The following is a 16776-nucleotide window of genomic DNA, read 5'->3' on the forward strand; positions in this document are numbered from 1 at the left end:
ACAATCGTTCGACTGGATCTGTTTGAGTGGCAGCAAAGGTTGTGACTATCTAGTCCACCTAAGTTTCTGCTTCGACCCCTATGGCCTTGGACTTTTTAGCTTGCCACTTGTATTTCTTTATCCATTTCTGCATCTTGTGCACCTACTTCCTTAATTTCTTGACCTCCATCTTAAGCTGCATCGTCTCCTTAAACTGCAACTGATATTTTTGTTTGATTAGGAGTCTTCACTGTTCACATAGCTCTACCCATTCCTGCTTAACCAGTACTTCCTCCATTCCGGCAGCTGGAGGTAAATCCCCTAAGACAGCTTCTACTATGCTGACTATCGGGTTTTCCTCCACTACCCGCTTTTCTTTGATTATCTCGTGCTTCATGACCTTCTCGCCTGGCTGTTCCATTGGCTCATTCGTCGGGACCGCTTCGCTTGGTCCCTCCTCTTTGCCAATGGCTATTTCTTCTTCATGCGCGCTCACCGCAACCGGTGATGCTCTGGCGAGATACTCTCCTGCTAATGTGCTTGTTGAAATCCCCTCCAATTCCCCAACCTGAGGGACTTCTATCTCTTCTCTCCTCTTAGGCTCCGAAGTGCCTGTCGTCTGAGTAGCATCCACCCGACATGGCTATGGCCTCTGTGATAGATTCAAAGCCATAGGAATGGCAAAATCTTCTTCTTATTTCCACCGAGGGGAGCGAGTTACCCTTTCTCCTCTTGGAATAAAGGAGAAGAAGGAGAATTGGAACGAATCTTTGAAGTTTGGTCCCGAAGTCGACGTTAGTTCTTGTGGGTCAGCGTCGACCTCACGCCCTCGTTCTCCCAGTGCTTCCTCCACAGGCCCCATGGTTACCTTAGCTCCGAGTCCTTCTTATCTCTGTTCCTCCTCTTCCATGGGTCCTATGGTCGGAGTAGTCACGACCTCCTCTTCAATTGGATTATCCTCCTCTTCCATGGGTCCTATGGTCGGAGTGATCATGACCTCCTCTTCAATCGAATTATCCTCCTCCACGAGCTCCAATGTGGCAGGAGATCCCTATGGGGTACCGTCGGTCGCCATATCGACCAATTCATCCACTCGCCTATTGTGGGTCTTCCTCCATGGTTACCATACTATCAACTTGCTCTGCTAGTTCCACGGGCGAGGCTGGTTCTTGTGGGACAGCCTCAGCTGTGGTACTAGTGGGCCTTTCTGTATCAACCCCCGTATCTTCCATTGACTCCACAGTTTCGGCTTGCTCTTGGGGAGTCGCCTCTTCTTCAAGTTCTTCGGTTTCCATCTCCATCTCTTCCGGCTCCTCCTGGTCAACATAATCATCCTCTTCTACATCCTCCTCCATAGCTTCAGGTTCATCTGCCCTGGCAGCCACAACGGCTACTATTTCTTCCTCCGTGGAATCCCGAAACAGTTCCCACGGGATTGGGATTCATCTGATGGCATTCATTATTAACAGCTGAACCAACCCATGGTGAGTGATGACCACCAATACCTGTCGCAACCCCTGAGCTGAATGTGCCATTAAGTGAAGGCTCCTTAGTAGAAAATATGGCACATTCATTGAAAAAGCTTCTGCCTGTGGAAATCACAGGTGAGCTAGTATGCAAAGATGGTATTTGAATATGGTGGAGTATCTTCCTTCGCATGTCATATATTTTATGACAAACTCTGCTACTCCTCCCCATGGATGTGGTAGCAAGTTTTTGTCATATCCCCGACCCTTATGCACGATACTTTCTCCTGCTTGTAGAAAAGCCTTGGGAAATTCTGGAAGGGCAGTCCTTCTCGAAAACCATCGCTGTCCGACTTGAGGGAGCCCACTGACTTCTGCGATGGTTTCCTCTGTCACAGGGATCTCAATTCCGCGAACTCGAGAGCCTCCTTCTCCCAAGTTCAATGCAAACTCCACCACCATTTCTTCATTCGACCCTCTCAACCTGTCGAAATAAACATCCCAGCTTGCGTTCTCAAAAACCTGCCACACCTCCTGATTGCTCTGAACTCTCGTCGTATCCTTAGGTTCATGTCGCACTGATCGGCCACCCATTGTTGCAAAGGCAGAATCAACGCGACGACTACAGTTGGCTGGTAGGGGAGAGTGATAGGGCTCCAAACCATTGGCAACTGAAATAACGTCATGGCTGCTTTTGGGGACAACAGATGAAATAGTAATGGTACTTTCAAAAATGATGACAGATTATGGTGGTACTATTAGATATTTCATGGTTTTAATGCATAGTGTTCGAAGGGTGACTGATATGACTCTGCGCGTACAAATACGCATTCCAACACATCAAAGGTATGATTACGGAGTATCGAAATCATTAGATTCTATTAGGTGAGGATCGTGTGTCATGAATGCTTTTTCTAGGTACGCCATCATTTATTATGACGGTCCCCCCCCCCCAACTTAATGACCGCCATCCTCGGCCTGTTTTAATGTCCTTTTTGGAATTTTTAATTAAATCCATAAAATCGATGTAGACGTACCTGTGGACCTACCTTATGGTGGAGTAGCAGCAAAAATGTCTGACGGAGTAGCACTAACAGCGAGTGACAGCACAGGGAGTAACAGTAACAGTGAATAGCAGCAACAGCGAGTAACAGCACAACGAGTAACAGCATCGGGAGTAAGAGCAACAGCGAGTAATGGAAACAGTGAGTAACGGCAGTTATGGAGTAACAACATCGCTGGAGTAGCGGTAGTTACAGAATAACAGCGCTGGCAGAGTAACAGCAGTTGCGCAGTAACAACACCGGTGGAGTAACAACAATTGCGCAGTAACAGCATCGACAAAGTAACAGCAATTGCGGAGTAATGGCACTGACAGAGTAATAGCAGTTGTAGAGTAACGGCACCAGTGGAGTAATAACAGTTGCAGAGTAACGGCACCGGCAGAGTAACAACAGTTTCAGAGTAACGGCAGCTAGGGAGTAACAACAGTTACGTAATAACAACAGTTATGGAGTAACGACACTTAGTACAATGGCTTGCTACTATCTTTGTCAAGATATTTTCCAATACCTTGTTTGTGATTTCTACTTGTCCATTCGCCTGGGGTGATAAGGGGTTGTCACTCTATGTTTGACCCCATATTTCTGCATCAACTTTCCTATCATATGATATGTGACTGTGATCCTCCATCCGATATAATTTCTCTTGGAGTACCGTATCGGGCAAAAATTTCTTCAAAAAGAAAGTCTGCCACTACTTGCTCTGTTGCTCTCATGACCGCTCTGGCTTCCACCCATTTAGTTACATAATCAATACAGACCAGGATGTAATCTTTCTAATGATAAGTTGGGTTGAAGGGCCGGAAAAAATCAATGGCCCATTTCTCAAACGGTTCAAGGACTATTTGGGGCTGAAGAGGCATTTCATCTGCTTTCCCAGGTTGTCCCATCCGTTGACAACTATCACACCTTCGAACATAATCCCGAGCGTCACGAAATATGGAGGGCCAGTAATATCCCATTTGCAACACCTTATGACCTATTCTTTTATCTACAAAATGTCCTCCACAGGGTCCATCATGTGCAGCTTTTAATATCTCAAAAATATCATCTTCTGCCACACAACGCCAAATCTGCTGGTCAACCCCTATATGGAAGAGATATCCTGCCATCCATGAATATCGGGTACTTTGGTGAATGATATTCCTTTGCTCCTTATATGACAAATGATGAGGCACCTTTCATGTAGCAAGATAATTAGCAATATCTGCATACCACGGGGTGTTAGCAGAAACTGCAAAAAGACGCTCATCTGGGAAACTGTCTTCAATTGGTGTATTCTTACCATCATGTTCTATCCTAGATAAGAAATCTGCAACCACATTGTCCTTCCCTGGTTTATCTACTATAGTAATATCAAATTCCCGTAGTAGCAACAACCATCTTCTAATGTGACCAGGGATAACAATTTTGTTCATTAAATAGCTGATGGTTGCATGATCAGTATGCACAAAAGTAGAATACCCGGTAATGTAGTGTCGGAATTTGTTGATGGCGTGAATGACAACAAGGAACTCTTTCTCAGTCACTGTGTAGTTTAATTCAGCAGGAGCCAAATTCTTACTAACATGGTAGACTGCGTAAGGTACTTTATCCTCTTGTTGTCCCAATACTACCCCAATTGTTGTTTGAGAGGCATCTGTATGAATGTGGAAAGGTAATGCCTAGTTAGGTCCTCTAAGGATTCGAGCACTGCAGACCAATTCTTTAATTTTTGTAAAGGTTGCATCACAGTCACCTGACCACAAAAAATATGAATCTTTTGTTATTAATTGAAATAGTGGGTGTGCTACTTTTGCAAAATTTTCTATGAAACAACTATAATAACCAGCACAATCATGAAACTGCGTACCTGTCTAGGTGTCTTAGGTGTTGGAAGTGCAGAATTACCTTTATCTTTGCTGGGTCCATCCCGATTCCTTCAGCTGAGAGCAAATGTCCCAGAACGATTCCCTCCTCCATCATCATATGGCATTTTACTGTACTCAGAGAGACACGCACTTGTATGCACCTTTCAAGAACCTTTTCTAAATTTTTCAGCGCTTATAAAAATGAGTCTCCATATGGAGTAAAGTCATCCATATAAATTTCAACACTGTCATCTATCAAGTCAGAGAAGATCCCTAAAATTGCCCTCTGGAATGTTGCAGGAGCATTACACAGGACAAAAGGAAGGACATGGTATGCGAATGTTCCACAGGGACATGTGAAAGTGGTCTTGTCCTAGTCCTCAGGAGCAATATGGATCTGGTTATATCCACTAAACCCATCTAGAAAAGAGAAAAACTTCTTTCCAATCAATGTGTCTAAAACTTGATCAATAAATGGCAAGGGAAAATGATCTTTCTGCGTCGCCTTATTTAACTCTCGATAATCCACGCAGATCCGCCATTTACCATTCTTCTTGGGGACCATTACTAACGGTGAGACCCATTGGCTATCTGAGATAGGGTAGATAAAACCTACATCCAGTAATTTCTGAAGCTCTTCTTTCACAACATTTTTCAACGTAGGGTTCATTCTTCTCTGAGGTTGTCTTACAGGACGACAATATTCCTTGATGTATATGTGATGGGTACATAAGTTGGCAGGGATTCCCTTCATATCTGCATAATCCCAAGCGAAGGCTTCTTTATGTTTCCATAAAACGTCTACAAGTTGCTTCTTCTGGGATTCTGATAGGTTTGGATTAATATTCAAGGTTTTCCTAGGTTCTAATTCCACTTGAACACTTTCATGGGGTGCATCAACAGGTGGCTCCTCTCCTCTAATCCTTATGTTGTTTCCATAGGTTCCTGAGTCTCACAGCTTAGGATAGATTCTAGGATTTGTTGGTTTGGCTCTGAAACGAAGCATGGATCATTCATGAAGGAAGTGATTACATCATCTTCCAATTCCATTTTCAACTTAAGGGCATGTCCAATAGTGAGGACTGGTCTCACTTCCTCATTTTCCATTTCGGCCTCTACCCTAGATACAACTTTCTTTCCACCTGCTGGTTTTATGGATGGATTTGGTTCTGCAAGTGGATATAGCATTAAATTCTTAGTGTTATGCCCATTAGAAATAACCATATTTCCTGAACGACACCCAATGTAAGCGTCTACAGTAGACATCCATGGTCTATATCACACCAGGCATATAGAAAAAAGACTCACATTGAACAGTAGTCTGTTGCAATGAGGATCCATCTATGCTGATTTCTTGAAGTCAGATGAATTTCTCCAATAAAATCTAATCCCCGTTGGAGAAAAGGTGTTGAGACTATTGTTGGGATTAGTGGAAGAGCTGCTAGTTTTTGCTTACCAGAAAACATCTAACAAGGGATAGAACTTCTGACCTTTGCTCCTACTTGTAAGAACAATGTTGGCCAATAAAATCCTGCCCTTAATATCTTATATGTTGTTCCTCTCCAAGAATAATGTCCTCCACAAAATCCTGTATGAAACTGATCAATGATTCCTTCAGTTACTGATTCTATTAAACATAATAACAAGATACTTAGTGGGTCCTTCTAGTATAGATTTGCATTTATGATACAGTATCTGACTGCTTTCAATTTGAGAGTTTTACATTGACTTTTGGAGAATGATAGTGGACATTCAAAATGGATCAAGAAATTTACAATGTCTTGATACCAATTTGACAAAAGGAATTTCGATATGGTCTAATCTGAAGGTAAAAGTTCTTGTGGATTCTTTTCTTTAGGATGGTGGGAAGGTTCTTGTGGATTCTCCCCTTCTGCATGAACAAAAGGTTCTTCTGGATTCTTCTTATTTGAACTTTGAGCAGGTTCTTGTTGATTCTCCCCTTGTATTTCCAAAACAAAGTTGATGCCCAACACTTTACAGTTGGATTTAGCTAGAAGCTTAGCTAATCCTTGACCCTTTACTAGCTTTGTGGTTTTGATAGTTAGATCAAACTCCAGTATTTGAGTGATCCATCTACCTCTCTTCCCATCAGTGTTTGGTTGGGTTAAAACAATTTTTACAGCACTGTTAGGAACATAAGCAGTAATAGGTGAATGTAGGACATACATCCTGAATGATTTCAGAGCTTGTATAAGGGCATAGGTTTGCTTCTCAATTATGTCATACTTAAGCTCGACATCTCTCGTAACCTTATGAAAAAAGGCTATAGGTTGGTCATGGGAATCTTCATTCTTTTGTAATAAAATAGCAGCAACGGTTGTTTCAGAAGCAAAGGAAAATATACTGAACGGTTTGGTATAATCAAGTCTGGCCAAGGTTGGGGCTTCAGAGATAGCCTTCTTGATTTGATCAAATGCATACCTGAAAGAGACAATCCATTTAACTTCATGATCCTTTCAGAGCATATCAATTATGTCTTTCACAATTTCAACATAATTCGGAATGAACCTCCTTAAAAAATTAATCTTGCCTAGAAAAGCTTGAATATCCTTCTTATTTCTAGGTAATGACAATGTTTTGATAGCATAAACACATTTGGGATCAATCATCACTCCTTCTTTTGAGATTATGTGGCCTAGCAGCTTTCCTTCTTTGATAGCAAACATAGAATTTTTAGGATTGAGGGATATTCCGAATTTCCTACACCTGTCAAAAACCTTCATCAAGTGCTTTAGATGTTTTTGATCAGAATTAGAAAAAACAATTATGTCATCAAGATAAATGACTACAAATTTGTTTACCTGTCCCACAAAAGCTATGTCCATAGCTCTCTGAAAAGTTGCTCCAGCATTGGACAAGCCAAAGGGCATTCTAGAATACATAAATGTACCCCAGGGTGTAGTAAAAGTTGTCTTCTCTCTATCTGTTGGATCAACATTTATTTGATTGTAACCTGAAAAACCATCAAGCATGGAAAGTCTTTGTGCTCCTGAAACCATCTGAAGTAACTGATCCATTTTGGGTAAAGGATAGTTATCTTTTAATGATGCTTTATTCAAATTCCTAAAGTCCACACAAAGTCTGATTTCCCCATTCTTCTTTCTAACAAGAACTAAATTAGCAACCCAATTAGAGTATCTAAGAGGGAGAATAATTTGGGCATCTAGCATTTTCTTAATTTCCTTTTCTACAGTTGGTAGAAGAGCTCGATTAATCCTCCTAAGTTTCTATTGACAAGGTTTTTCTTTAGTTTTAAAGGAACCTTATGTTGCATCAGTGATGTATCATAAGTCTTTAGATCAGCATAGGTCCATGCAAAAACATCCTTGTATTTTTCAAATAACTTAAGGTATTGAGCTTTCATTTTAGGATCTAAGGATGCATAGATTTTGATGTTCCTAATGTCATCATTTGTTCCAATATTTACTTCCTCTATGTCATCTTGTGGAGAAATTGACTGTGGGTTTCTGAGGACATCATTTTGATCAAACAATTTCTCTAAAGGAATGAGACCTTTGGGAATAAAATTGTTAGACAACTGAATGATATCATGATTGGCAATTTTTGAATTGAAATCTGAATTATCATTTTCATTTGTTTCTGTTCTATTTTCATCAATTTGTAGAACTAAAAATTCATCTATAACCTGCAGAAAAGATTTTAACTGTTCATCATCTTCAAATATCTGCCAGTATTTTAGATTATCTGGGATGGATGGCCTGTATTTGACTTGTATTTGATAGAGCACATTAGTTTGATCAGGAATTTTAAATGAACTAGCAGAAACAACTAGGGAATCTGCATGAATATTTTGATCCCTTGGGATATAAGTCAAATTAAAAGCATTAAAGAAATTTTCAACTGAATCCAAAACCTCATTTTAATAAGATCTAAGCCTAGGATGTTTTGTTTGGCAAAGATTTCTAACTTGTTTAACAATGAGTTCTAACTTGTTTAACAATGATTTCTAACTTGTTTAACAATGAGTTCTAAGTCAGTAAAAACATTTAGGTTTTGTACTTTTAAGTTCTTGGCTAACTGTAGTCCTAAAAGGAAAGCCTCATATTCAGCTATGTTATTTGTAACTTCAAAATCAAGTTTACATGATTGTGTAATGTTTTCTTTTTCTGGTGAGATTAATACTACCCCAGCTCCTGCTCCATCCTTTGTACAAGAACCATCAAAGAATAGCTTCCACATATCAATCTGATTTGGTACATGAATTTCAATTTTTACTTGAGTTTCATATGTTTGGTTTGAAGAGAGTTGAAAACAACCAAAATCTTGATCAATTGCATAAATGGGATGGTTCCTTGGTTGATCTATTTTGCAAACAGTGTGCACAAATCTTACTTCTCTATACAGCCTTAGTTTTTCTCCCCCATAAACTGGAATAGTGGCATAAGACATGTCCATCTGAAGAGTTCCCCCTAATTTGGCACAGCAAGACCTTGAAAGGAGCATTCCAAATTTGGGAGGGATATCTGTGACAACTATATCTAACACTACACTTTTTACTGGGATTTGGGCAAGAGTGACTACTAAATCCTTAATCAATCCTAGACAAGGCACCCTTTTGGAATCAAAGGTGTACAAATCATGATAGGATCTAGTTATGTCGAGATTTAAATGATCCATGATAGTTTTTGGCATGAGATTATGTGATGCTCCAGAATCAAGCATACAATTGTATAACATGGAATCATTTGTTTTAAGAGTCACATAGAAAGGGGGTACTATTTCATCTATCATATCTGAGCTAGGACCAAAGACAACTGTAGGTTTTTCATCTTGAAGACTAATAATATCACTTTCAGCATCAACTGAGGTGTTTTGTATCCATTTGGAGACTTGATTTTTATATCTAGGTTTACAATTATTGAATTTAGGCTTTTGTGATCCATATCAAATTTTTGAGAAGATTCTTCGGCAAAAATCACATAGAGATACTTTTGTCAACGCGTTTCGAACCAACCAATGTGGTTCATCATCAGGACAAGTTGAATGAGCAGATATCGCATTGCACATTAAATAGATAGGGAAGAATATCCAATGACCAAACTTCTAGACAAGGTAACGGCTAAAATGACAACAGCTAGATTTGACCAAGAGATTTTCGCCGAAGAACCTTCTCAAAAAAATCTAGGTTTTTTAGAAAGTTCTGAAAGTGGTATAGGGATTTTAACTCTTTCTAACTCCTTTTCAACATTAAATGTAGTTAAAATAGTTTTTTCAATTTGAGTAGTATCAGTTGACTGATTTAATGGTCGAATAATAGTTGTCTAAGTTTCAACGACTTTGGTACGAGGTTCAATTGTTGGAGGTTCCTTAGGAGGTCTTCCAGGACCAGGTCTAGGCCTAAGATCATATCTTTTGTTCAGCTCTGCAATTAGGAATTCAGAGAAGGCATGGTATTTGGAAGCCTGTGAGGAGTCTTGATCTTCTTGAACCTGCTTTTGTTGAGAGAGAGGAATAATAGTGGTCTAACCAGAAGAGGTATCCATATTGTTAATGTCTTCAGTGATAGTCATAGTATTGTCATCAGGTTATTGATCATATATCAGTAAAGGAGTTGGAACCTGCTGATCATTACTAGGCCTTTGAAGAATTTGTAATGGTGGATTTCTTTTGTATTGACCTTGATTTTGATTTTGGGGTCGAGTGACCGTTTGTTGAACTATTCTAGGTTGAGTCTCAATCTTGGAAATTCTATTAGATAGATTTCTAAGAAGTGAAGTTATCTCATCTATTTTAGAATCTTTAGTTTTATTCTTAGAGGAAGTAGAGGCCCCTTGACTCGATTTAAGTTTTCTTTGGGCCTTTTCCTCTTTAGATTTTAAAGTTGCTAAGGCAGCCCTATTTGCTTCCACCTCTATAGCATTAGTTTTCATGTCTTCAAGATTCCTTGAAGTTCTTTCTCTTAACATCACAACAAAATCATCTTCAAAATATTTTGAAAACCTAGACTTGGCTACTACCATAGGTGGTTTGCAATCAAGGGGCATCTTATGATAAAGTTTGTTGAACCTTTTAATAAAATCAGAGATAGGTTCACCAATGTTTCTTTTAAGTTCTTCAAACTCAGTCAAAAAGTAAAGAGCGTCTTTCTTCACTCCCCATTGATTTTTGAATATATTTGTTAGCTCTTACTAGTTTCTAATGGAATTTTCAGGTAATTGCCTAAACCAAGTCCTCACATTTCCCTCAAGATACTGAACAAATAATCTCATGTAAACATTTTCTTGTTCTATGTTCATGTTATCTGGAAACTCTAGAAAGGCTTGAAGAGGGTCCTCAGGTGTTTTAGATATCCATTAGGGAAAGCATCAAGGACTCGAGGTAAAACTAAAGCTGCATATCTTGCTTGTACAATAGGTTGGAATGCCATAGTAGAAGATGATGTATGAGATGTTTGTGAAGATGATGATAAAGAAGAGGAAGATGGTGATAGTAGGGGTGAATTACTATGTGGGGGTGACGAAGGTGGAGATGTCCTGAATGATTTTAAAGGAGTCTTAATAACCAACTTGTGGACCTGACTCTTCAGTTTCAAAGAGTAGATTTGATTATATAGAAAAGTTCCATTCAGGTTGTTTAGAAGTAGAAGATTCAGGTTGTTCAGAAGTGGAATGAAATGAATAAGTGGTGGGGGATATAAAGTCTGTAGGTTTGTATTCAGGTAAATGAACACCCAGGTCAGACTCAGATTTAGGTGATCCCAGTGGAAGTGGGGGTTCTGGATGAGATTCAAGTGAATGGATAAGGAAAGTGATTTGAAATAAACTCCCCTATCTAAGAGTTCAACAACCCTTGGTGATAATTAAGTGTACTCTCGATTAGATGGAATGTTGCTATAGGGATCAAATTGTAATATATCTTCAGACTGCAAGGTTGAAGCAGAAGAATATGGTTGATGTCTTCTTATAGAACTGGCATTTCTCACAAGTCTTTCTGGACCTGATAGAGGACTAATTGCGTCAGATTCAGAATGGGATCTAGTGTACTTAAAAGGTGCTGGTTTGCTACAGTGGAGTCGCCAGGTGAAGGATTTTGACCTGTCTAGACCTTTAGTCACCTTAAAGGAATAGGAATTATATCATTGACCCAGGAAAATTTAATGAAATTTGAGTCCCCGTCAACGACGCCAGATTGATGTTGTATCTCTGAGATGATAATGGTCAGCTATCATGCAAGGGCATCTAAGATATTTGTTTTGGGGGGTTTTGCTTTAATTTTGGAGGACCAAAGTATGAAACAGATTTAAAACATTCATGCCTAACCCTTTTGAATAGTATTAATATTTAAACAGAGGGTTGCTATTAAAATTCACACAATGATATAGCTTGTTTAGTGATGAGCAAAAACTGAAAGATGATATGATTATTACAATTTTCAAATAGAGAATTAAATAATCATAAGTAAGAAAACTTTCAAACAATGTTCAGAAAGTTTAATAGAATATGCCTAAGATTACAAAAAATGTTGATGATTTTATGATTTAGAGGGAATTAGTTAAACAAATAGTTTATATAATTCATTCTCTTTAAAGCTGATAACTTCAAAAGCTTATAGGAGTAAACTGAAACACAACTATTCCTACCTATTTATCTTTGTAAAACTTAAGAATATGAAGAAAGAACACAGTAAATGAAAACTGGAAAACTTACAGGGAACACAAGACTGTATGAATCAAAACTCAAATTGCTTTTGTATTAATGATTCAGAAAAAGCCAAGTACATTTAGTGCTTACAAATGTTTCTTTCAAGGGTGCAACCCTTAATAATTCATGGAAGGGAGTTATTTATACAACCTTAGAGATAAGAAAACATCTTAAAGAAATTTACAAAAATAGATCAATACAAAATCAGGAATATAAACTCATAGTCGATCTGTCACTATTTTGGTGTTGAGTTGTTAATGACTCTTCTTGGAAAAGCTAAAAATTGTTGAATTGTTAATGACCTATCCCAGAAACACTGAATGTTGTTTGATCGCCTTTTTAGTCAAGTAAATCAATTAACTATTCCCAACGTTTCTTATCTGGGATAGACAACTTAGTTACCCTTCAATAAACTTCATCCATTTATGTATATTTAGTAAAAGTGGGATTTACTGGAAATATATGCCTGATTTCATTTAGGATGAAAAAGGTATCTCTAAGTGCATTCAGCACAACCCTTGGTGTTGCTGCACCTCTTATGTTTGAAACTGAAGCTGCATTGGTACCTACCTTTGTAAGCTTTCGAACATAATCTTCAATGGGCTTTAACTTTTCGTTTATCACAAGCATGGAGGGCAAACCCTTGCTGGTCAAGGGTTCTAACCTACTGAAAAATCCTTGAACTATGACATTAACGTTGTTGCATTTTTCCTCCAACTGAAGAATGATGTTCTTATTTGTAATAATCTTCACTTCCAGTATGGTTGTTGTCCTGTCATTTATACCTAATTCTTCAAGCCCATAGTTGTCTTTAGAATTCAAAAACTTAATTACCTCAGTGGAAACTTCTGGCATGTCCTCAATTTCCTTGGAGATAGTTTCAATAACTTCCTGAGATTTCTCCAACAAGTCTTTTTGATCAAATATTATCTTGATATAAGCCCAGATATCCATGTCTGATTCAGTAATATCTTCCCATAAAATCTCCTTTGCCAAACCCGGTTTGTTTCCAAGATAGGATTCTTTGATTTCCTTCTGCAGAACTTCAATTTGACTTTTTTCCCTCTACAACTCAGTTGCATGTGAACTGTCTGCAACTGCTTTCATATGTTGTAATTCCTTCAGTTCATCTTGCAACTTCTTAATTTCTACTGTCTGAATGGACATGTTCTGAATAGCTTTAGCAAGTTGTTCAACTCCTTCTATTGTACCTGTAGTTGTTGTTGTGCTTGAAGTAGAAACTTTGGTTATAGAGACTGTTGAAAGAGGAACTACATCCATTGGAAGTTGAGCCATTTTCACAGCTTCCTCTTTCTCTTTGACCAATTTCTCCATTTGCTCCTCCATTTGTTTTATTTGAATATTTTGTTCCATGATGAGCTTCATCGTGTCAGATTTATAAGTCTTGGTTTCTTCAATCTCCTTGGTCATTGGGTCCTCAAAAGTTGGCAATTTGAGTTTCTTCCTTAAGGTTGAGAGCTCAGCACTTTTCTTCTTGACAAATTCTTCTCCAGTGTTTATATTTGAGGGATCATATCCCATCTTTAGCACCAGATCTTCCAGAGATTTGATCTTGGTGTCCTTAGCCAGTGAAGACACTTTTTCCAACTTGAGTTGTGACTATGTATTGGCCAATGAGGAAAGTTTTTCCAACTTGAGTTGTGACTTTATATTGGCCAAGGTGACCTGCAACTTTAACAAACTCATGGCAGTGTCAGTTAAAGTGGAAGAAATAATTTGGATAGTCTGTATGTGCATCTCAATTTGGTCAATTGGATGTACATCTTTTACATTAAACTCAAAGGGGTTTTGCTTCTGATAATGTGCAGGAGTCCTAGGCTGTGGAATTTGAGCTTGTAAGAAAGCCATCTACATCTTACACTTTTTAGAGTCAAATACTAAAAGAAGTCTAGCTTGAGAGTTGAAAGAGTGTTTCCAGAATTGAGTATAAGTGTTCAACTTCAATTTCTCATTCTTCTTCTTAATTTTACTAAAGACATGAAAGCTATCATCTTCTTTGTCCTTCTGACTGGTTCCACTAGTCTGAATCCCCTGTTGTTCCTGAGAAGTAATGGAATGAGTGGGGGACTGAGTAGACTGTCCACCAGATTGTGTAAAAAGAAAAGTCTCCCCAAGTCCATCAAAAGTTGTTTTATGTGGCTCATTTGTTGCACTAACCTTCACAAAGATCCTATGTCTCTTCTTTATATGTGCAATTCTAAAGCCCTGGATGGATGCTTCAGTTGTAGGGGATGATTGTTCTTCCCTTCCTCCTTTAGCTATCTTTTCCTGTGCAAGTGGAGTTTGTAAATTTGAAGTAGACACTGCCTCTTCTTCATCTTCTTGAAGGGTGTTCTCCTTCCATTCTAACTGATTTTTGTACTGCTCTATTTCAGGCCTGGCTGTGTGGTGGTATGGATTAAACACCCTAAGTTTTGAAATTACTCCCATTGGGTCATAAGGCCAAGTGAAGCTGAGACCAAACTTCATTTCCTTCAATAACCTGTCTACTTCTTCCCCTACTTCTCTAGTGTTACAAATGAAAGGACCAACCTGAGCCTTTAGCTTGAATTGTGATTTCTTCTTTGTAGCTACAAAATGTACTTCATCTGCATTTAACCTCTGCCTAATATATTCTAATGCAAAAATTCTGATAGGGAGCTACTTAGGAAGTTTTTAGGGTTGAAGATCATAGCCATAGACTCTGATTTATGTATAGTTTTGGTAAAGATACCAATTTCCTATTGTGGCTTGATCAACCAGGTGCAATACTTTCACAATTTCATCATTGATTCTTGGTACTAGAGTGTTGCTCATAATGTTGAAAATGCAACAAGATGATGGAGCTTAGTGAAAAGAAGTCACTTTCACTAAGTGGGCCCGCAGGCTATTTTTGGTGCAAAGTCTATTTTTAGACTATGTCTATTTTTAGACATATGGATCATGGTCTATGAGTTGCAGGATGCTATTTGTGGATGATTGGTCATGTTGGTAAAAATAGATGGACTTATATTTTTAGACATATCGGCGGAGTCTATTTTTAGACTGCCCGTCTAAATATAGAACAGTAAAAAATTATTAGCTCTTAATAATATTTGGACTATAAACATTATCTTATCCTCTTGGAGCACTTTAGTTTGAGCTACAGATGTGGCACATGCAACTGCCAGAAGGAAATACGCTTTTCTTATGGGTTAGTTGAGCTATTGCATGATGGACTTCAGTTAGAACTCAAGTGATTGGGTTTGGTGGAGTTGATTGATGAGTTGATGGAGTTGTGTTCAGTTTGACTTAGTTGAACTAGTTGTATTTAGTCTAACTGCAAATACACTAGTGATGAGTGATGTGAATTAATTATTAATCAATTCACTAATTATTAACTCATAAAGCAACTAAAGACTACATCAATTAACTCAGTGCATGGACAGTTAAGTGGAGACAGGTGTTATAGGTGGAGACTACTATCAGTTGTGACTATAGTTGTGCATGAGATTTGCACAATCATTGATTGAGATTGCCAATGAGGATTGCGTGGTACAACAAATGGGAATTCGAACTTGGATCATTCCTATTCTCACATTGGATTGCGCAGTAGAGGAAGGCAGACAGCGGAGGAGATTTGAACCTGTGACTTGATTAAGATCTGAGCTAGTTTGTCTGTAGCAGGTGGAGATAGTACTGAGTACTTGTGAGGAGTATTGTACTATGTACTGTTACATGTTCTCTATCATTATAATATACAGATAGTTTGGGGTTTTCAGCTGTATGCTTTCCCCATTACATATTGTGTTAATGTGCGCATGCGATTGATGTTTCATTGTTTTTAATTCCGCAAAATTGATGATCAACGTAGAGGAGGTTATGTATTATGCATGCATTCCGCAAATAGTGTATAATCGGGATAATCTCTGTGAATAAGTGTTATATTATTCAAAATTTATACATGGTATCAGAGCAGAGTTGATCATCAGATCTATTATTCAGAAAGTGATTACATTTTATTTCTTCAGGTAGAGTTTGTAATCGGGCCAGGTAGCCTCTAGATTCATCCTTCTTTTGGAAGGTGAGATATCCAGTAAAATCCCATACAGTCAATCTCTATACGAGAAATACTTTGTTCTCACGAATTTTAGATCAGAAGCGGTTGAGTTTTGAGCTGGTGGAATTCGAATTTGCAGCAGTGTTTTCTTGGTGTCAAAGTTGAAATGTCTTTCAACGGTTTGCGATTGGAGTATGCTCTTGAAGGCAACTCGAATTATATTGCATGGAAAGACAGGATGGAGGCCATGTTAGATGACAATGGGTTGAAGGATTTCATAGAGGTTGAGGTCCCAAAGCCTATTGATGCTGCTCACGTTGAGGCTTGGCAAAAGAAGACAGCAAAGTGTCGTAGGATTCTGTTGGAGGGCGTGAAGGATCACATTGTATCCAGCCTGCATGGAAAGGCTTCTCCATACTTGATGTGGAAAGCGTTGACAGATTTATTCCAAAGCAAGAGAGACCAGAGGAAGTTGGCGCTCAAGGATAAACTCAGAAACATTAAGTGTGAGAATGGAGACAGTATGCCCAAGTATCTCACGAAGTTCACCCAATGCTGGTATGAGCTGGGAAATGTGGGGGTGATTGTCGATGATGAGGACTTGGTGAGCTTGGCTCTCCTTGGTCTTCCGAAGATTTGGCATTCCTATCAAGACTCTATCAATGGTCGGGAGAAATTGCAAGGATGGGAGAGACTTTG

This window comes from Pinus tabuliformis, chromosome 8, assembly GCF_031772625.1.
Source record: "Pinus tabuliformis cultivar Carrire ecotype Pingquan chromosome 8, CPIR1, whole genome shotgun sequence".
Lineage (NCBI taxonomy): Eukaryota > Viridiplantae > Streptophyta > Pinopsida > Pinales > Pinaceae > Pinus > Pinus tabuliformis.